This window comes from Pogonomyrmex barbatus, unplaced genomic scaffold (assembly GCF_055798465.1).
Source record: "Pogonomyrmex barbatus isolate J1 unplaced genomic scaffold, ASM5579846v1 scaffold7, whole genome shotgun sequence".
In the NCBI taxonomy this organism is placed as follows: domain Eukaryota; kingdom Metazoa; phylum Arthropoda; class Insecta; order Hymenoptera; family Formicidae; genus Pogonomyrmex; species Pogonomyrmex barbatus.
In genome coordinates, this window is record NW_028297171.1 from 412,352 (window position 1) to 435,247 (window position 22,896).

Consider the following 22,896-nt stretch of genomic DNA (forward strand, 5'->3'; position numbering starts at 1 on the left):
GACGATTTCATCCCATGCTAGGTTGAGTACCTAAGCTCTTTGTATAAGTATTTTAGCAATAAGCGTTACGGGTCCTAGTAAACCTAAGGGGTTTACTAGAAATATTTTCGATAATGCAGATAACATGCTTTGCTTTGTCACCTTGCGCATTGATATCGTACTGAAAGTTTCATTTTCATTTCATTGCATATCTAATATACATATGTATGTTTTCATACTTGTTAATAACATGAATTGGCTCACATGTTTCGGCGCAAGGTATATTTCTTAATAGTGCAGAATAATTGGATGACCACTTCTTGAGATGAAATCTGTCTTGTTTTAATACCTTGATGACTTCATCATAAAGTGGCCTTAATTCCAGCTCAGTGTTGACTCCTGATAAAAGATCATCAACATAAAAGTCATTAATGATAGTATCTGATCCAATCGGATATTTATTTTGGTATTTATATTTGCTAATTCCTGCGTTGTCTTTATTGCTAAGAAGGACATACTGTAGCATACATTACGGTTTGCAATTCAATGTACCTATCTGTTCACTCGAATCGTTTTGTCAGAATATTGTTTCAAGGGATGTTTGTATTTTATCTATTCGCACCACGTCGATACATCCGAGCAATGTCAGCTGTAATTACATATCGAAGTGTTCGTAACGTAACAAAATGGAAAAGAGATCCTGCTGTAAAGTTGGTCCTACCGAGAGACATTTGTTTAACGAAACTCCTGTACTACTTTTGCATGAAGCGTCGAAAACTACGCGTAGCTTAGTAGTCAAACTGTTGCTCTTCAGTACGGCATGATATGGTATGATGTAGGAACGAGAGTTGCCTTTTGTTATTTGTTCGTCTTTAATACGTATCATGTGACCTGCATCCAAATATTCCTTCATGAACTCCACGTACTGCTTTTTCAATGTCGGCTGTCTTTGCAATTTGCACTCCAAATTCAGGAATTCTGCTTAATAATAAATCATTCTGCTTAATGCTGTACTGCGAGATTTACCAAGTTGTTGCAATTTCTCCTTCTTATGTGGCATTGTATAATGAAACAGCTGTCTTCATCTCTTATCGTGGTTTTTGCGAAATAATGCTCCATGCTTCTTTTAGCTTCAGGGTTAAAAGCAACTTCATTAAGGATGTGCTCTATATTCCAGAACTTGGCTAATGTCATATTGATCTGCTGATTAATCGATACAGCACAAACAGTCTTTGCGGAACTCTAATTATATGCCTTGCCAATGATCCAACTTAGTTGTGTTTTCTGCAGGATAAGTTAATTTTTGTATTTACATATTTGTCCCACACATATTAAGTTCCAGAATGTTTTGGCACGTCTATATCGTTTGGCACATGAAACCGAGGTTCAGCTAACCTAATGTTATTTGGAATTTTGAAATTGTGAATATTAATGTGTATTTGGAGCAAGTTTTCGATGATGATATCCAATAGACAACACTCGACATTTTGCGAGAATGAAGTGTATTTTGATGTTATCTGAACATGACTGTATACAGAGACTGCATCTATGATTTGCTTATGCCGGTTATGGCATGTTGACTTGCCGCTGATTGAGATTTAATACCTTTCTAGTTTCTCGGTGATGAAGTTGGATTGAGATCATAAGTTCAAGAATATCTGGACGCATGTGGATTGCCTGTTGATCGTAAGCATTGACAATAGCAGTGGATAAAATAACTTAATGCTTGTTATGCTTGTTCTGAGTGATATGGTGATTCAAAGTAGCCGCGATAGAGCTGCTTGCAGGATTGGTTTGATTAAAATTGTTTTGATAATTGGATAATTCTTTTCGAAATTGATATATTCGGCTTCTTGCTCACACTTGAACTGCTCAATGTTGTCCAGATCGTCCAACAATTCCAATAATTCATCAATCTGAGCCTGAATTTCGTTAAATTGATGCCAATATTCTGCATATCTTTCCTTTCGCTGTTTGACATACACAACATCTATAGAGTGTGGATTTATGGCGGCTATTGCATTTCACGTACGAATACACTGTGCCTTTATTACGGTGGTTTGGCTTTAAGCATCTTTAATGCTTGAGCAGACATGATAAATGTGTATATGACACGTCAGATTAGGAACATGATAAAAGAAAAGTTGGAGACTTACCTCGTAACAATGGCAAATTATGGCGTTTTTAACACGCTGTTAACGTGATATCTTGTCCTTATCGATTTTGCCAAAGATCCATCTCGAAGGACCAGTGTTGCGGTTAATGTTTGACTTGCGTTATTGTTTTGCATTTGCTATAAATAGTGCAAGATCCTGCTGTAGTGATTCTTTAGATAAATGAAAAAATAATACACATACTAAAATCGTGAATGCTTTGTTTATTCGCTTTTGTTAGTTAAATGCTTGCAGTGCTTACAAAAAGGGAAAATTAAAGACAAAGTTGTTGTCCCGGTGAGAGTGCAATGCCACGCACACAGCATTATTTGGTATTAAGTAAGAACGCTCTCGGTGGTTAAAAATTGACGACAAACATCTTTGTGGGTGACATATATATGTGGGCGATAGTTTCCTCAACTCTCTCTCTCTCTCTCTCTCTCTCTCTCTCTCTCTCTCTCTCTCTCTCTCTCTCTCCCTTCTCCCTCTCCCTAGAAGTATAGCGCATAGAGATGAGATACAGCACCAGGTTTTGAAGAAATTAAATCCTGCATTCTTGGCACTATTCGAAACCAGATTGACTGGAGAAATCGAAGACAATGAAATGAATGTGCCGGGTTATAATATAATTAGATGTAATGCTGAGAATAGAAATATAGGAGGGGTAATTCTATATATAAGAGACGATATGAAATATGAAATAGTATTAGCGAGAAAATTAGAATCGAACTGTTGATATGTTGCGATAGAAGTTAAAGAAAAAATGTATAAAGGAATAATAATGTAATATATCACTCACTGAGCGCATCGGATGGAGAATTTGTGAGATCTTAGAGGACACAGTAGAGGAGTTAATAATAAAAGAAAAATACATGATAATAGGAGACTTTAATATATTAAGTGTACAAAAAAGTTCTGAGCTTTTTTTTGTAAAATTCGATCTTTATTCAAAAACAAACAAAAAATTATTAATCAACGAAATATTCCCCGTTTGCATCAACAACCTTTTGCCATCTTTCGGATTTGCGAATTCTTTGACGATAGAAGCTCACCGGCTTCGAAGCGATAAAGTCATCAATGCATTTTCGTATCTCTTCAAATCTCACGAAATGTGTATCAGCCAAATGATGCTACAGCGACCGGAATAGGTAGTAATCGGAAGGCGCAATGTCTGGGCTATACGCCGCGTGCGGGAGAAGTTCCCAGCCTAATGCAAAGATATGGTCCTGAGTCGCTTTCGCAACATGTGGTCGAGCATTGTCATAAAGCAAGATCACTTTACGACGTCCTTGGCCAGTAAATAGCTTCTTTTCTTCTAATGCATCGCTCAAATTGGTCAATTGTTGTTGGTAGCGGTCTGCCGTGATTGTTTCACCCGGTTGTAACAACTCGTAATACAACACATCTTTCCAATCCCATCAGATACAGAGCAAAACCTTCTTGGCGTGGATATTGGGCTTTGGCGTCGATGTCGAAGGTTGACCAGAGTCAACCCATGATTTTCTACGTTCAGGGTTATCATAAAGAATCCACTTTTCATCGTCTGTAATGATTTTGTGCAGAAAATCTTTTTTCCGAAACTTTGGAAGCAAAGTAAGTGCAGTGTCACGCCAACGATTTTTGTTGTCTTCGGACAATTCATGCGGAACCCATCTGCCTTCCTTCTAAACCTTTCCCTTTTCGTATGTAAACGTACGGAAATGGTTTGCTGCGTAACGCCAAGCTGTTCTGCAAGCTCCTTTTCAGTTTGCGCAGAGTTTATATCCAGCAGTGCTTGCAATTCGTTCGTTTCAATCTTTTGAGGGCGTCCAGCACGCGGTTCATCTTCAAGACTGAAATCTCCTTGGCGAAATTTTTGATACCATCTTTTACATGTAGTATGACTTACAGCGTTCTCTCCATATGCAGCACAAATCATTGCAGGCTTCAGCAGCATTTTTCTTCAGATGAAACGCGAAGTGGATGGAAAGTCGAATATGTTCTTTTGTTATTGCCATCGTGAACACTACTGATTTTTGAGGTTATGTGCATCAAACGCCAAATCATATGGCATTTTAGAAGGCCAAATGTCAACGCTTTAAAACCGCAAAATGGCGGGAAGATATATAAAATTTAAATTGTTATTTCGATTGTATGAAATCTAAAGCTCAGAACTTTTTTGTATACCTAATAGATCTTATAATAGATTCTGTGCTGTACTCGCGAGAGGGGAAATAACCCAATACAGATATACAGGTATTAGACTGACCTTTATTTACTTAGAGTGCTCTACACTCGACCACGGCGCAACAGGGATCTCACACCTCGTATTCTAGATTGCGCGCTGTCGCCCAAGCCTGCACGCACACAACACACAAACAATCACACTAATTTATACATACATCCCAGATTCGTTCTATGCGAAGAAGCTGCAAACGACAATGTTAAATTTAGGTATGAAGCAATACGTTAACAAACTGACGAGAATTGCAAAAGATAGTCAGACAGTTATAGATTTAATTTTTGCTAATAATAATGAAATAACAATACAGGTAATTCATGAACTTAAAATTACGGACCACGTGGCTAAAAGTTGAGTTAAGTGCGAGTAAAGTTGAAAATAAATATAGGGAATTTAGTGCTAGGAATTATAAAGAGCTCGATGTAAATGAATTTACCAGATTAGTGGAAGGTAAGGTAAAAATCAAGACATAGATGTTAATGAGAGAGCGAAAAAACTTGTCAATAGTATAGTAGATGCGTTAGATGTAACGGCGCCGAAGAAAAAATTTAGAATTCCGAAAGTGGGAATGGGATGGGAAAAAGTGGTATTCTGATAAAAGAAGCAGCGGATAGAAGGGATAAGGCATATAGAAAAGCATTGTATTATAATACGGAACAAAATTGGTCGCAGTTTAAAAGTGAAAGAAATGCAATAGTAAAATTAATTAGGGAAAAGAAGAGAGAGTATTATGAAAATATGATAGATTTTAATAAAGAAAATCCCACGACTATGTGAAAAATCTTAAAAGAAATAATTAGAGACGAGTCAATAGGCGTGAAGGAAATAGAAAATATAGACTTTGAGATTTTAGATGACACTAAGGAGTGTGAGTTAGCGGATAAATTTAATTTATATTATATACAAAGTATCAATGATATAGTAAAATCTATAAATATAAATAGGCGTGGCGACACAAATAAGAAAATGATTTATGTTATCGAAGATAAAGAAATTATGAAAAATTTGAGACAATAAGATTAGAGCAGTTACAGAAAGTTGTTATGGAATTGTCAAAAAAGAAAGGTATGGAAGAGGAAATAACTAGCGATATATTGAAAGCAGCCTTTTATGTAATAAAAGAAGAATTTGTGGATATAACAATTCTTTGAGAGTAGGATGTTTCCCGGAAGGAAAACTTCTACGATAATACCGATATCAAAGATAGAAAAAGCCAAAAAAGCAAGCGAGTACAGACCTATCAATATGTTGCTAATATTTGAGAAAGTGTTAAAATTAGTAGTAAAAGATCAACTTGAAATGTATTTGGAAAATAATGGCATTATAACAGAACATCAATCGGGATTTAGAAAACATTATTCGTACGAAACCGTGCGATTCAAATTGTCATCGATGATTGGAAATTAATAATGAGAATGAAAGGAAAATGGTGGGAGTAATTTTTGTGGATCTTAAGAGAGCGTTTGAGACAATAGACAGACAAAGATTATTAGAAAAAAATGTTTCAATATGGGATTAGAGGAAAGGTATTTGAATGATTTAAATCATACTTAAATAATAGAAAACAACGGGTACGATTTAATCATAAATGATCTAAACTTCTGACAACAGAATATGGAGTACCAAGGATCCATGTTCTCAAGGACCTCTATTATTTATAATATACATAAATGATATAATCAAAGTTTGTCCAGAGGGATGCATATAAAAATGTTTGCAGATAACACGCTTATATATATATAAGAAAGTATGAAGAAAGTAGCGCGGATTTAGAAATAAAGAGGAACACAGTATTCAATGTAATTGAAATATGGATGAATATAAATAAGTTAAAAATGAATGCAGGAAAAACGAAATATATGATAGTTAGAGGTATAAGAAAGGAATTGAAAAGTAATATTGTATTGAATTGCTTGGATGAAACTATAATATAGCGTGTGGAAGTAATAAAATATTTGGGTATAATCATAGATGATAGATTTAAATTTGATAATCATTGTGACTATATGTTAAAAAAGATAGGGAAGAAAACAAGCTTCTTGAACAGAATAGGTAACTCGATATCGATGTATACTAGATGTATGATATATAAAACAATTATAGCGCCGCACTTTGAATATTGTGTTACATTATTGATAGCAATGGGAGAAACTCATTTATGTAATTTACAAAAAGCACAGAATCGGGCTATGAGAGTTATTTTACAATGTAATAGGTATACTAAAGTAAGGGATATGTTGCAGACGTCACAATTTATGTCGATAAAACAGAGATTACACTATAATGTAGGCATATTTGTTTTTAAAATTCTAAATAATTTATTACCAGAACAGTTAAGAGATAAGTGTAGGAAGTGAAAGAATGTCAACACGACAAGCAGACAATATTGAAATTCAATTTAGAAGAACAGCTAGTGCACAAAAGAGCATGTTTTATGAGGAATTAAGATTGTATAATGCACTACCAGCAGATGTAAGATGTACAGGATTGATAAATTTTAAACGAAAGCTAAAGAATTATGTGATAAATGAATAGAATAGTTACTTTTCTTCATTGTTGTTTTGTTTTATTTGGCGTTAATTTTAATTTCAATTTTAATTATATTATATGTTGTATTAGTTATTTAGTTATTAGCATTTGTATTAGTTTTTATTTTGTTTGTTAAGTAGCCGAGAAGGCTAATAAAGATTAATCTCTCTCTCTCTCTCTCTCTCTCTCTCTCTCTCTCTCTCTCTCTCTCTTTCTTTCCCTCCCTCCCTCCTTCCCTCCCTCCCTCTCCCCCCCTCTCTCTCTCACTTTCACTTCTCCTTTTCCTTTCTTCCTCCATCTCCGCATCTATTTTTCTCCCTTCCCTTTCTCTTTCAGAATTCTTTTGTACTCCTCAAATCAGCTTCCCTCTCCTCCCTCCCTCCATCTCCTACATTCCTCCCTCTCCACTTCCCTTCCGCGCAGCCTACATTCTCTACCGGGAATGGTCTCCTCCTCCCAATACTTTGTGTAGCCTCTTGTCCTTCTCTTCGCCCTATTTCTTATCTTTTCCCTTTGCAACTCCCCTCTTATCAAATATCATGGTCCTTCTCTCTACTCCTAACACTCATCTTAAAAATCTTTCCTGTATTCTTTCCACTTCTTCCCTCTCTTTTCATCTCCAAATCTCCACTCCATATCCTTCCATTACCGTCCATACTAGTGTATCAAATAATCATATCCTTCTTTTCCAATCTTTTCCAAATTTCCTTTTCCCAATTCCCCAAACCTGCTCCATCATCGCTGCTGCCTTTGCAGTCTCTCCCTTACGTGTGCCTCCTGTTCTTCATTTCTCTGCAATCTATAACCTAAATATCTAAATTCTTCTACTTTTTCTATCCTCCTCTCTTTCCATCTCCAATTCGCCTTACTCATCCTTCCACCCTCCCCCTTCCTTAAATCTTATTACTTTCGTCTTATCTACATTCAGCTCCAATCCTTTTTTTCCAAATATCCTTCTAATCTTTCTAACATATTTCTCATAGCACTTTCTTCTTTCGCTAGCAGTACCACGACTACATATGCTAAAGAAAATACTCTCCCTTCCCTAATCTAATCCCTCAACTCTATCACATATATCAAGGTCAAGAGTCGGAGTTGTGTCTCCTATTGTAAAGATTTATCGACTTTGCTTTGCAATATCTCTGTTAATGGAACATGAAGAGAAAAATTAAAAACTTTCATGATATAATTTGATATTCAGCTATTGATTAAGTTTAATTAGAATTTAATCGTTTCAGTCATTACTAAGATATGAAACTACCGAGTTCATCTCAGGAGTCTCACGTAAATAACTACGCCGGTCTCGCTGCCATTCTAGGCGACGTCGCTGCACATAAACTTAGCACCCGTATCTTTTGATATATTTTAGTAATCAAGGATGCATTTATCAAATTTATTTGGCTTTTTTCTACGAATCTACAATAAGGGAAGAAATTATAAAATGTTTGCATATACTTTTTTATTTATTTGGATTTCTGGAACAAATTAGTAATTGTGGAATAGTATTGTCATAAAAAAATTTAATTTAATTTTTTAAACAAATAAAGCACATTGCAAGCAATAGAAATAATAATTACTATGTGTATATTGTTTAAGCGAGTGATATAAAATGTTATGTGTACCATTGCTTGAGCTTTAATTATCTTGAGGATTAATAATCAAGTCGAAAGAATAAGCCGTTTTTGGAAAATAATTCTGTCTAAGACATCCACAACCCTTTGCTAATTGGGAAGATGTATTAGACAAAATATAATTTTTTATTAATAATTTATTGCATCAATTAATATTACTCCGAGCAAAACATTGTTAGATAATCAGCGACAAAAGATATAATAATAAACTTAGCGATTATTGATCAACGGAAAATTCTGATCTAAAGCGTTTAAAAATGGAGTAAATTTAGGATTTTTTTTTTTAAGAAAACTTCAAATTGAAATTTTAAAGTTTTATATAATTAATAAAAAAGTATAGATTTTTTTCAAAAAATTTCATGAATATTTGGTCGAGTTATGTTTCATATTGCATGAGGCGTTACGTATTATCTTATTTCTCTTAACATTATAGCGTCCGTTGGAGTGATCTAAAATAAAAAAAACAACAAAATTATCTTTTTATAAAAAAGTATAAAAAAGTCGATAAGTATACGTGCAATGTGTATGTGAAAAAATAAAAATATTATTATTAATTACTAACACCAGTTATGTATCAATCCAAATAACATATACCATTTGTATAAAAAATTGATATAAAAAAAGTGGTACCAAATTATAAATTAAATTATCCTATTACCTCAAAAAATTTAATATAAATCTGCTTTTAAGAAGTAAAATCCAAGTGATACATACGTTTGTATTCCTATTAAACCCTTTTTATTCTAAAATTCGAGTGATAGTAGCTCTAATTCTCTTAAAAAAATAATGATATAAAATTGCGTTACTAACTCGATTCAAATACTACGTATGTAATCTAAATGATAGTAGTTTTCATTTTATCTTAATATGATATTCTGGCATATTTTTTATATAAAGAAAGCACAATTTTTTATAAAGCATTTTTAAATATGTATATTTGAAAAATTTAATTAAAAAAAATTAAAAAGGTAATAAAGGTAATAGTATAAAATAAAAAAATTTGATTTAAATAAAAAAATTTTATGTAAAAAACTTGGTGCTAATAGATCAAAGAGAAATAATGAAGAAATTAAAGTAATTATATTGTCGCGCTTCCGCGATGATCTCTCGCGTTACACTCGCGCTAGAAAAGGAAGAATAATTTAGGAAAGAAACACAAACTTTATTATACAGTGAAGCACGGGAGCAATAATAAGAGCTTTCACAAAATCAGAATTCACCGCGACACAGCTCAAACTCGCGCGCCGCGCCGTCGACTCTCAGCACAACAACGCTTGACAACCGCTTGACGATCGCGTCGATAAGGAACAATCTTCAGATTGGAAATCGATATGAGGGTAGCGTCGAGCGGAACACCGCTCGGGCGTAACAATATATTTAATCTGAATAATATTCTAAATATTGAATAAGAACAAAGTTTACTGTTTAAGTACTAAAATTATAATGCTATAGCTTTTCTTACGCAATATGTATCATATATAATAAATAAACTTAATCTTGTTTTAAATTTGCTTCATATATTCGCTTCCACAACATATTATTCAACTACAAGAAATCAAAATTTATCCTATACGTAATTCTGATCCACACTTTTATATCACTTGCTTAAACAATATATACATATAGTATTTATTATTTCTATTGCTTGCAATGTTCCTTAAATCTTGTCATTATTATTTTTATTAAATCAAAATTCCTCGTGTTTATCTTTTTATTATTTCAAGATCTAATAGTATCAAAAATTTTTACATAAAAATTTTTTTATTTAAATTACATTTCTTTATTTTGTATTATTCTTTTTAATTCTTTAATTTCTCTTTCTTTAATTCTCTTTAATTCTTGTAATTAAATGTCATTCGATTCAAATCTACATATATTTAAAAATATTGTATGAAGATGTGTGGTTTCTGATATGCCAGAATATCATACAGGGTATATAAAAGGAACGTCTAAATATAATATCTCAACATACCCAGGATAAATATAAGTTTTATAAAAAAATTTTTCAAACAAAAGTTGTAGTGTTTAAAAAATTTTATTTTTTAATCTTATCAGTTTTATTTTGAGTGGCGTCACTAAAGTCAGATCAAGATCATATCGACTTTTTTTAATAAAATATTTTTGATTCCAGAATCTAATAGTTGATGTCTTTTCAAAACATGCTGAAGTTTCTTTTTGTTAAGTACTTTCTGAGTTATGAGGATGTTAGAGTATCGCCCACATTAGTATTATCCAAGGTACCACATAGAGATTGCTAGGATTTATACTTTTTTGTGTAAAGGATATGTAAAAAATATCGAAACATTTCCAGATCATTTCAAGGTCAACTTGAAATTTTTAAATTGGAATCCCCATTTTTGACTCCAGAAATGCAAAAAATAGAAAATTTTACATTAAAATATTAGATGATGTGTAGGATCCTATGATCATACAAGTTCAACTTGTTCTTTTATGTAAAAATTAAATTGCGTAAATTAAGAATGAAAATTTTTCGCCAGTTAAGATATTAGAATATGATCCAGCCGATGAAGACAAAATTAATTAGCCAGTCCAGCTAATGAAAATAAAACATGAATGATTCAGCCGAAGGCAAGAGGCTTATTCACGTTGCATGCCCCAAAATGCTCCTACTCATTTTAACGCGCTCCAATATGTTCACGTCGCTGGAACTAATATGGTGACAAGGTATTCACATCATGTTAGAGCATATCTTAAGAAGCAATTAAGAGCTCTATTTGCCTCATCTTCGAAAATAACGCTGTTAGGGCAAGTGACAATATTTTATGGGATTATATTTCAATATTCACTGAGAGTATTAAAAATGTACAATTCATGTCACCTATATTATAAATATTAATACTGGCAGACTACTGATAATGAATATCGGAGCGCAGCCAATTTTGTTGTACACACATGCGTAATACGTAATATTATGTACAACGTAATAATTAAGAACGAATAAAAAAAAATTAAATTGTGAGGTTCGAAAAATGAAATATATTGTTGATAAATACATACACACACTTTAAAAGTATGGAAACGGTTAAATAATTTGTCAGAGATTCATTTTAGAAAAATGTTATAAGAGAAGTTGTAGGGTTTCAAAAGATCTATTCTGATCTTATCAATTTCACCTTGGGTTGCGCGCCAAGATCATATAGAGGACAACTTTGTTTTTCAATTTTTTTTTAATGGAAACCTCCATTTTTTACTATATATTCTTGTAGTTAACCTCAAGAGTTCAAAACTGTAAAAAATTTTCTTAGTAAGTACTTTCCAAATTATGAAGCTTGAATTTGATATGCAATTTGACATTAAATATAAAATATCTTGTAAACTATTTATTTTTTTGGTAACTATATCTTAATAATTTTATGCACAGAATAATGAAATGAATCAATTGGTATAAACAAAGCATATAATTGCTGTTCAAAAGAATGGAGATTTGCAATATACAACGACGTATCTTTTTTTGAAAAACAACTTTATATTTTTTTTAGTATATCAATTGATTCATCTCATTATCTGTGCAGAAAAGTATTAAGATATAATTGTCAAAAAATGAATAATTTACTAAATATTCTATATTTTATGTCAAATTGTATGCCAAATTCAAACCACATAACTCAGAAAATACTTAATGAAAAAAATAATTTTTTATAATTCTTTTGAAGAGCTCTCGAGATTAGCTACGAAAGTATGTAATAAAAAACGAAGATTTCTATTTAAGGAATTGAAGATGATCTTTAAACGATTCTTAAACTATTCAAGATCAAACCAATGGTACCAGCTTATGTCTCCCTCGAAGTCATAAAACTTTTGTCCGAAACGTTTTTCTCTAAAATGCACTGTTCAAGAAATGTTTGAGATCATCATTTAAAATGAGACATCCTGTATATGAAACAAGTTGATTCTTAACAATTCTATTAGTTCTAAAGCAACTTTTGTTTATTTTTGAAAGTATAATGTTTCGAAAAAGTTTATATATATATATATATATATATATAATTATACATATATATATATATATATATATATATATATAATATTATATATTATTATATATTATATATATATATAATATTTATATATATATATATAATATAAACTTTTATATATATATATATATACGTTTTTTAAAAAGTTTGTTCGATAAACATTATTTGTTTATTTTGTTTAAATAATTTTTATCATATAAGGAAGATGTATCTACGAACACACATATGAGACAATGGTTGATTTTTAAAAATTCTTCAAAAATTCTTTATTGTAAAATATTTTTCAGAATTTTTTAGAGTTTTGAAGAACTCTTGAGGTTAACTACAAGAATATATAGTAAAAAATGGAGGTTTCCATTTAAAAAAAAATTGAAAAACAAAGTTGTCCTCTATATGATCTTGGCATCGCCACCCAAGGTGAAACTGATAAGATCAGAGTAGACCTTTTGAAACCCTACAACTTCTCTTATAACATTTTTCTAAAATGAATCTCTGATAAATTATTTAATCGTTTCCATACTTTTGAAGTGTGTGTATATGTGTGTATGTGTATTTATCAACAATATATTTCATTTTTTCTGAATTCTCTATTTAATCATTTTTCAAAGAATTCTGAACATAGACATTATTTATTTAATATATAATATTTATTTAATTATTTATTTAATAAGTAATAAAATAAGGATCTTTGAAATAAAATATAATTATTGAAATGGACAAATAAAAATCAACACGTGCATAATTCGACACGTGTCTTATAATTTTAAATTTTATGCATAATAAATGCATAAAATTTTAAAATTATAAGAAGTTATTTTTAATAAAACAATTAGGCAATTATTTCGGCTCTTTTAGATCATTTCTAATAATAACAATCAGAAACATATTTCATGCTTCCAGATGTTCTGGCGATAGAGATCAATTCATATTAAGAAAAAAATAAGTTATTGTTTACATGACCGAGTAATAATAAATCGGTTCTTAAAAATTCTAAATAAAATGACGAACTAATAAATAAATAATCAAATTTAAAATAAAAATCAAAATAAATAATTTATCACATATAATAAAGAAAGCGAAAAAAGAAGAAATTGTCGCAATGATTACATTAATTTAAATACAAGTTATGAAAAATATAAATGTCACTGATTATTATATTAAAAATATTTGATTAATTGTTGTATTGACAATATCTCTTTTATAATTTTAATTTTGCACATTTATTACCGTCCTGATTCTTAGTTTTGAATGTATTTAAATATTTTTTAAAGAATTGTGAATCTCTCTTCCGAATTGTCATTATTTTTTATTTTTTTAAATAATTTTTAGCTGAGAAAGGCATATTTATGGATATATATGTGAAACGTTGATCATTTTTGATAGTTTCATGAGTTTTAAAAATTTCTTAGTTTTCATATAATTTTGAATGTATCCTAAGGCTCTTCGAAAAATGCTAAGACTAAACATAATTTATTAAATTTTTAAATAATTTTTATCTGTTATAATAGAAAAATGTCTTCATAGAGATAAGATGTTACGTATAGATAAGATGTTTTAATAGCCATGTATTTATAAAAGTACCTTTTAGTAATTTTAAGTAAAATAAATTATTTCAAAAATAAATAAATCTTTGGAAAATGCTTAAGTGTGTTCAGAGTTACATAATAAAAATTTCATGATAAAAAGAATTCTCGTATATCAATTAGCGTCTTGTATTCGTAGGAAAAATAAAAGAAGAACAATTGCCATCGTGCTTGTGTATGTCGAGTACCTTGTGTGTGTATATAAATTCGGAACAATTGTTTTTATTGCGATTCTATTGCTTCTAAGCGAACTACATGCTTTTATTAATTATCAAACTTCCATCGCAACAGTTCAAAGTTAATATTTTTAAATCGATCAGATCCGTAAATCGATTACACCCCTGTCTTTTTTCCTTCTCCCTGTATGAAATTCTTATTGTGAAAAATATCTTGAAAATATTAAAAAGAAATTTTTTTTATAAATACTTAAAGTCCTTCATAAGTTTTTTAAATAGCAATTTTTATATAATAATGTTGAAATCTTTAAGATGAACTTAATTCATTATCAGGAATCTCACTTTCATTGCTATTTTATTGATTTTATTGATATTTAAAATCAAATTAGCAGCGTTCTTTTAATAAATATTTAATTATATAAGCTCTAATTAGAAATGCAGATATAAGTATAATATTGACAGCTGTCTAGGAATTATGAATATATAATATATCCATTATAAATTTGTATTATGAATATATAATATATCCATATAATATATCCATTATAAATATCCATTAATAAAGAAAAACTTATATAAGCAATTTTATATCCAAATCGTATTATAGTTGTTGCGCATAGTAATTTATTAAAATAAGCAGAATTTTGTGTTACAAAAGGAGGAAAGCAATTTGAACATTTGCTTACATAAATTACAATTTTTCTTTATTAATGAATATTTATGATGAATGTTATATGTTGAAAATGCGAAAATAATTCCTAAAACTTTCAATGTTTACATATTAACATTTCTAGTAAAAAATAAATGTTGCTATTTAAAATAATGCTACAAATTTGATATTTAACATCAATAAAGTCAACAAATAGAACATCAATAATGTGATATTTTTTATTTGCATTGGAATTTTTGTAGCACAGTGAGAATTCGTTTTAAAAATCCACACAATATTATGGAAAAACAATTGCATGATGCTGCTTAAATAATTTTGAAATGATTTTACTTTTCATAAAAAGAAAATTTTTTTTTCAAATTTGTTGCAAGTTATATTTTGTATGAAAGTACTCATTTTTCAACTTTTTTTTAAACTGTTAGAACTGTTTAAAACTCTCAACAAAAATCATGCAGATGTTTTAGTCTGTATATTATATAATAGCTTATTATTTATTTCTGTAAGTAAAAAGATAGTGCACGATAACACAATAAGTAAGTAGATTGAGTATTATAATATAAATATTATTCTATAGTTAATACAAAATCTACTATCTTGTATTTTATTTCAAATTTTTAATAAATCTTTAATCATTAATACAGTATATTGCATATATCATGTAATGCTGTAATATTGCTTCTATGTAAATATTGCAGATAATAAGCTATCTTAACTGGAAAATGTAAATCAAACGTATCTAAAACTCTAATATTTATTAGTCTCACACATTAGTACGAGCGAGCCGTATTTATCGATTAGAAGAGAAACAGTTTCCCCACCATTATCCAACCATGTAATTCAACTGGTAGTATTACGTGAATAATTCATAAAAACAGATTAACAATTTGTATTACAAAGCCATAAGCAAAGTTGAATATTATTAAAATAAGATATAGTTTTATTTGTTTTATTAAATAAAATTTTATTCATTATTCAACTTATTCGTTACTCACACTATTTGTTATTTGCATTATTAGAAAAAAAAATGATTTTTTATGAATAAGCTCATCAAAAATTAATAAATGAATAATTATGATAAGAATCTGTTATAAAAATATTTTGTATAATATATCAATAATTTTATATATACACGTTAGTATAAATTTCAGTAATATATTATATATAACATTCAAATTGAATAATAATGTAATTATTTCAATTATTCAACTAAATGATTATTCAACTAAAATGTTCCTTCAATATCCGAATAAATTTTTCATATTTAATTCATTATTCATATTTAATATAATTAAAAAGAATTACATTTTGACAAAAAGAAAGCTAATCTAATTACATAAGATATTTATAAATGATGCACAATTTAAAAATTGTATATTTTGTCATACAGTATGTATTCAAAAAGTCTCGGAATAAAATATATTTATTCACACGTCAGCTGAAAAAGACGTTTGACACATTTATCTGAATATTGCGATAAATATTACCACAGCCTCAGTGGTCTAGTGGATAAGATGCCTGCCCGGAAAATAGGCGATCCAGGTTCGATCCCTGGCTGAGGTGATATTTTTCGCAATATATATTTCCGGTGGAGGTATAATAAAAGGGATTTTAATCGATATAATAATATTGATTATCGAATTATTATAGAGCCACTACGTTGAAAGTCTACTAAACCAAAGCGGCACGTAATTGGTAATATAATTGAATTAATTGAATTTATTTCATATTAAAAGACTTTAACAATCAATCCTGCTTATCGAGGAAATGCTATGTTTCGCGTTGCAGTTTGTTAATTAACATGTTTATATCGGCCTATATCTAGGAATTAATTATGTTGATAATCCATAAAAAACATATCTACTGTGAGGCGTAAGAATTAAAAAAAAATAAAATTAAGTAAAAATCAACATGAAAACACACACACACACACACACACACACACACACACACACACACACACACACACACACACACACACACACACACACACACACACACACACACACACACACACACACACACATATATATATACACAGATGGTTATAAAATTAACACAAAAAATAATTATGATAATATAATAACATAAGGATTGGACTCCACTTCGATCAAAATCTTCAGTTTGCGTACAAATATCTATAAATCCGACTATTACATTATTTATATAAAAATTTATTTATATAAATAGTGATAGATATTTATATATTCAACAAATTCAGTAAACTTGTTTATTGACTTGTTTTTAGTTCTTTGTGGCGAGTAAATTTAAAATATCAAATAAGTACTATCGAGCAACTCAGTGTCTTCGTTCAAATTAAGATCTTTTTTTTTCTTTTATATGAATTCAGATCTGATTTTTTTATAGAAATTAGGTTCTTCATCTAAGATTTTAACATTATCTCAATCAAAAATATGGTCTGGAATTTTATTTACTTGGGCGGATAAAGGTAATATCACCGTAGATCACCTTGATAGAGAAATGTGTGTATAGAATATAGAGTCCTTATTAAACGAAAATATTTATTTCAAAATAAAGAAGAATCCTGCTTTAAAGATTGAAAAAATATTAAATAGCACCCTCAAAAAATGATTTGAAAAGAACTACATTTAAAAAAGAATTTCTTTCGTTGCACTCTAGTGACGCTTTTACTCAAAGCATAAGCATCTACCAAAAATACGTAAAGAAAATATTCCCTTTCAAATTATTGTCTCTTCTATTAAGTTGACTTTTTATTTTGTTTGTGTCTTATTTACAAAATATTATCACTAGTAGCATTCCCCGTACAAGTAGTCACGTAAAAAATAGTTTCGAATTATATGATAAGCTTCTTGGTTTAGGCATTGATCTAATATTTTGATTTTTTTAGATGTATTGGGTTGGCCAAAAAGTAATTGCATTTTCTTCTGTGCTTCAAATGAAAGATGAATTTTTCATGAAAAACAAACTTTAATCAACAAACATTGTCCATTTTGTTCGATTACATTTTGCCATCTTTCAGGCAACTTTATCATTCCGCGTTCAAAAAAGTTCTTATCTTTTTCAGTAAAAAACAAATCTAAGAATAATTTGATATCCTCGTGAGCAGTGAAGGTTTCACCATTTAACGTGTTTTGCAAGAACGGGATAAATGATAATTAGATGGTATCAGGTCTAATGAATATGTGATAACACATCCCATCCAAGCTGTGACAGCTTCTGACGTGACCAAACTTATATGTGGTCTAGCGTTATCCTGGAAACACAACACCTTTGTGATTCACCAATTCTGGACGCTTCTCTTTGATGGCATCACTTAATTTATTCAATTTATGACAGTACAGATCCGAATTAATGGTTTGATTCCTTGGAAGCAGTTCAAATACACAATTCCTTTAAAATCTCATCAGACTGATAGCATTACCTTCTTTTGATGAATATCTACATTTAAAGTATTCTGAACAGGTTCATTACATTTACTTTACGATGTTGCGAGGCAACCTAAATAAAATAACTCGACTTCGCGACATCGCCGACTAGTCAGAATCCCAAGGATTCCAAATCCAAAAATTAAAATCTGTAATCCAAAAATTAAAATATGTAATTAAAATATGAATTAAAAATAAATAAAAGATAATGCACGAACGCGCCGATTGCAACTGATGTGTAATTCGGCAAGAACGCTGACTCCGACAACACGTGTCGAAATACTGACGCACTAAACAACGTTTCGACACGAGGACGTGCCGAGACCGCGTAACAGCGAACCGATAAAAGAACGACGAGAATATCAGGCGCGGGCTTAGAGTCAGAGGCACGGACATATGAGTGCCGACGCATAGGACTGTCAAGGAATTGTGATAGTTCGCGGGTGATTCGATAACTCGGTGTCCGAATAACGGACACCAAGTGTACAATAAAAGGTGTTTATTTCTAAATTATGTGACTACTTCTCCCCTTCCGTCACAATCATCTTTCATTGCGCCCGGAGCGGCACAATAGATTTGGTGGCAGCAGTGGGATTCTGAGTGCCGAAACACGAGGAAACAGCCATCACTACCCTCTCGAGACGTCCTGGAATCTGAAAGGAAAAGAGAATAAATATAACACAAATTAAAAGCCAGTCGCACCATCCAGCAGAGACATCCGGTAGAGCAGCCAGCGAGTATATCAGCGACACCGGAGAAGGCGCCGACCTATCGCAACAGCGAGCGAACGCTACAGCATGCAAATTGCGACCGTAATGTAAGTCATAGAACATTAAAAGCGAGCGTAATAGATATTAAGCAAAGCGATAAAATAGATATCGAACGAAGACATCAATCGAACATCCGTCGAGAGAAACGCGTCGTGGTTACATAGCGATACAGGCCGCCGTGCGTTTATTATTAGTCCGAGTCCTCCGAGCTTCGCACAGACGGAAAATACGAGAGATCCACACGATAACGTGCGTCGTAATTTAAACGACTATTACTCCGACGATAGCTTAGAGAGCCAAACAGAGTTACATCCGAATAATTGAACGCGTGTTCTCGCGACATTGATAACAGTTTGCTGCCAAGTAACGAGAAACGCGACGACGATTTACTACGTCCGACGCAAAGACAGACGCAAAGTTCGACGTAAGTAGTGATACGAATGCAAGCAACCGCGGAGAATTTTCGCTGACATCCTAGCAGCGTATTCGATCCGACCGAATTCCATATCACTTCGCGAGATACAAGCCAGATAGAAATGGTAAATCAGCTGTCAGGCACGCCGTTACGACCGATCGACCGACAGAAGAGCGACGTGTAACCGACATAGAATTAGTGGTCGAAACAAAGCAAATGAGAGTCACTTTAAATCAGTCACACTGGAAAATGGATCCAGAAACTTCGCGCGACTTGCAGGACATAATGCAAATATTGGAAGAAATGCGAGTGTTACAGAAACCATGAGCTAGCTAGAAATGACAAATTACAATTGGGATACAGACGCGGGAATTAATGAACCTAAGAGAAACTGTATGCGGGCGCATGATGAACGACGTCCGGAACTCGCGAGATCCCGTGAATCCGTACATGCGATTAAAAGAAGCTCGCGACATGATCCCGGAATTCGATGGAGCTTCGCACAAACTGCCAGAATTTTTAAGCGCGGCAACGTATGCCATGAAAAACACAAATCCCAGAGAGGAAAGCACGCTATTAGAAACAATATTATGCACAAAATTGAAAGGAAGAGTCATGACTGAATTCCAAACGCGAGATATACACGACTTTGCACAATTAAAGCGAGAGCTGGAAGTGTGCTATCTGAGCAAAAAGAGCACCATACATTTGCAGCTAGAATTTAATACATTGAATTTAATACATTGAAACAAAAACCGGGAGAATCGGCAAGAGCGTTCGGATTACGCACAAATAAATTAGTCATGGAATTGTATGAATCCATAATTGAAGAGCGACAAGACAAAACAGAATCGAAGAGAACGATCTTAGAAACTATACAACAACAAGCCTTATATAATTTTCAGCTAGGATTGCAAGACGATATAAAGTTGTTAGTGCGTGCGCAACACTACACGACATTGCAAGACGCTATAGCCCGCGCAAGCACGGAGGAAAAATTCAAAGGACCAATGGGGAATTTCGCACGTTCGAAAGCGAATATACCTCACCCACTCATCTGTGAGAATAGATTGTCGCAATGTCATAAATGCGGAAAGATAGGACATTACGGCAGAGATTGCCGAACCAGCAAATATACGAGTCGATTCCCTCTACCACAACCAGATAGACAGTCGCATATAAACACAATGAGTATTGCATGCACTGCAAGAAAGCAGGACATAATCGTGCAGAATGCTGGATACTTCACGATAAAACGAAAAAGGCATCCGCCAATTCAAAAATAATAATGCAAATAATAATGCGAATAAAACACGAATAAATATTATGATAAGACGAAGCGAGATAAACCGCGAAGAGAGAGCGCTGACTCAGCATTAAGCAGCAGTAGCGGTGAAGAAAGCGACAGACCGAAGGCCAGTGTTATGCGCACGGCCGGGAAATATCAAGTTGCACAAGTAACGCGAGGAGAAACGCGCAACGGGCTAGAATTGGTAACACTATCAATAAAAGAAGTAAAAAAAGATAAGGCAACTTTTCTGTTAGACACTGGTGCTATCCTCATCTTAATGAAAATTCGAAATTTCAAAAGCGAAACTCCGGTGCGTGAGAAACGCATTGCGTTAATCGGCATGACGGAACATAAGATCCACACGCTAGGAAAGGTGAAATTAACAATAAAATTAGGAAAAGAAGAAATTCGCCACTTATATACGTGGTAAGAGATGATTTCCCTATGGATTACGAAGGAATACTCGGAATTGATTTTCTAGCCAAACAAAAGGCAAGATGCGATCACGGAAAAAAGATACTAAGTATTGGCAAAACAAATTTAAAATTGCAACCATACCAAAAGATACTGCTGAAACCACATAGCGAAACAATAATTGAAGCATTTACTAATAGAAAGTGGATATAATAAGGCAAGAGCAACCGAGACTAGAAGTATTTATCGGATGTTGTCTGATGGACCCCAAGGAATTCACCTGTCCGATAAGTATAATAAATACGACAGAAGAACTCGTTGAAATAAGCATACCAATAGTAAACTTAGAAGAGATAGAGACGTAGAGCGCTGAAATGCTCAATACAGTGAAAAAGGATATCGAAACTATAGACAGGAGAAAACGAGTGCGAAAACAATTACGCACAGATCATCTTAACATTGAAGAGATAAAAACGTTGCAGCAAATATGTAATGATTACGGTGATATATTTCATTTGGAAGGTGACTCACTCTCGCACACGACCGGTGCAACATAAGATCACCACGCGCACGGATAGTGCACCGGTCAATGTCTGACCGTACCGCCTGCCCGAGAAGTATAAGGCGGAGGTGAATAAGCAGATAATGAAAATGCTGAGGAAAAAATTATCCGACCAAGCACAAGTCAGTGAAACATACCAATATTGATCGTTACGAAGAAGGTTGATGCGTCCGGAATATCTAAACTACGCATTGTCGTAGATTTTCCGAAACTAAATAATTTAACGATAGGAGACTCGTTTCCGTTATCGAATATCACGGACATTCTCGATCAGCTCGGGAATGCGAAATACTTCTCGACGCTAGTCCTCACATCGAGTTACCATCAAATAGCAATGCACGACAATAATAAACCATGCCATATTACATACACATGCAGAAGAGAGGGAAAAAGAGAGAAAAGAAAGAAAAAAATGCATAAGCGACACACACACAAAAAAAAAGGAGAGAAACTATAAAATGCGCTTACCTTAATGTTAATGGTGGCAACACCTCCACATATCGTACTCTGATAGTGTCACAAACGAGGACTGATAAACGCGATTGGCGCGATAAGCAAAACGTTAAGCGGCACGAGAAAAATAAAAATTAACGGAAAATTAACAACGCCTGAGGTAACACTAGTGACGAAGCAACAACTGTCGATGAGATACATACAGACACAATTACCAGACTTTAATTTAACGCTCACACCGCGCGACAGCGGAACTAACCAACCGATAAAAAATATTAAGTTATAACCGATAATAAAGAATCTACTCGCTAGACTAAGCATATTAGAAAATTAAGTAATAAACAAGTAGACGAAAATATGTGTACATTCAAATATAGCCATTTTGTATATCCGATCAACTTTAGCGGATTAATAATAATTATATATAGAATGAGGGAATAATAATTATATAGAATGAGGGAATAATAATTATATAGAATGAGGGAATAATAATTATATAGAATTATAGTCGCTACCGTTATAATAATTGTAATTGTAAGGAAAAAAAGAAACTATAATACCCCCCGTCGTAACACCAAAGGTTTGTGACGAAGCAATGATGTACTAAGAGCAAATGTAAAACAAATGTAAAATAAATATAAAAAACA

General features: G+C 32.1%; 1 protein-coding gene and 1 pseudogene across 9 annotated transcripts in view; both read left to right on the plus strand.

Annotated features, from left to right (window-relative positions):
* The window catches only part of LOC105432862 (uncharacterized), a 552,262-nt gene that overhangs the window by 186,725 nt on the left and 342,641 nt on the right, over positions 1 to 22,896 (plus strand). The gene's annotated exons all lie outside the window — the stretch shown is intronic.
* LOC148934811 (uncharacterized) lies at positions 12,679 to 22,800 on the plus strand (annotated as a pseudogene).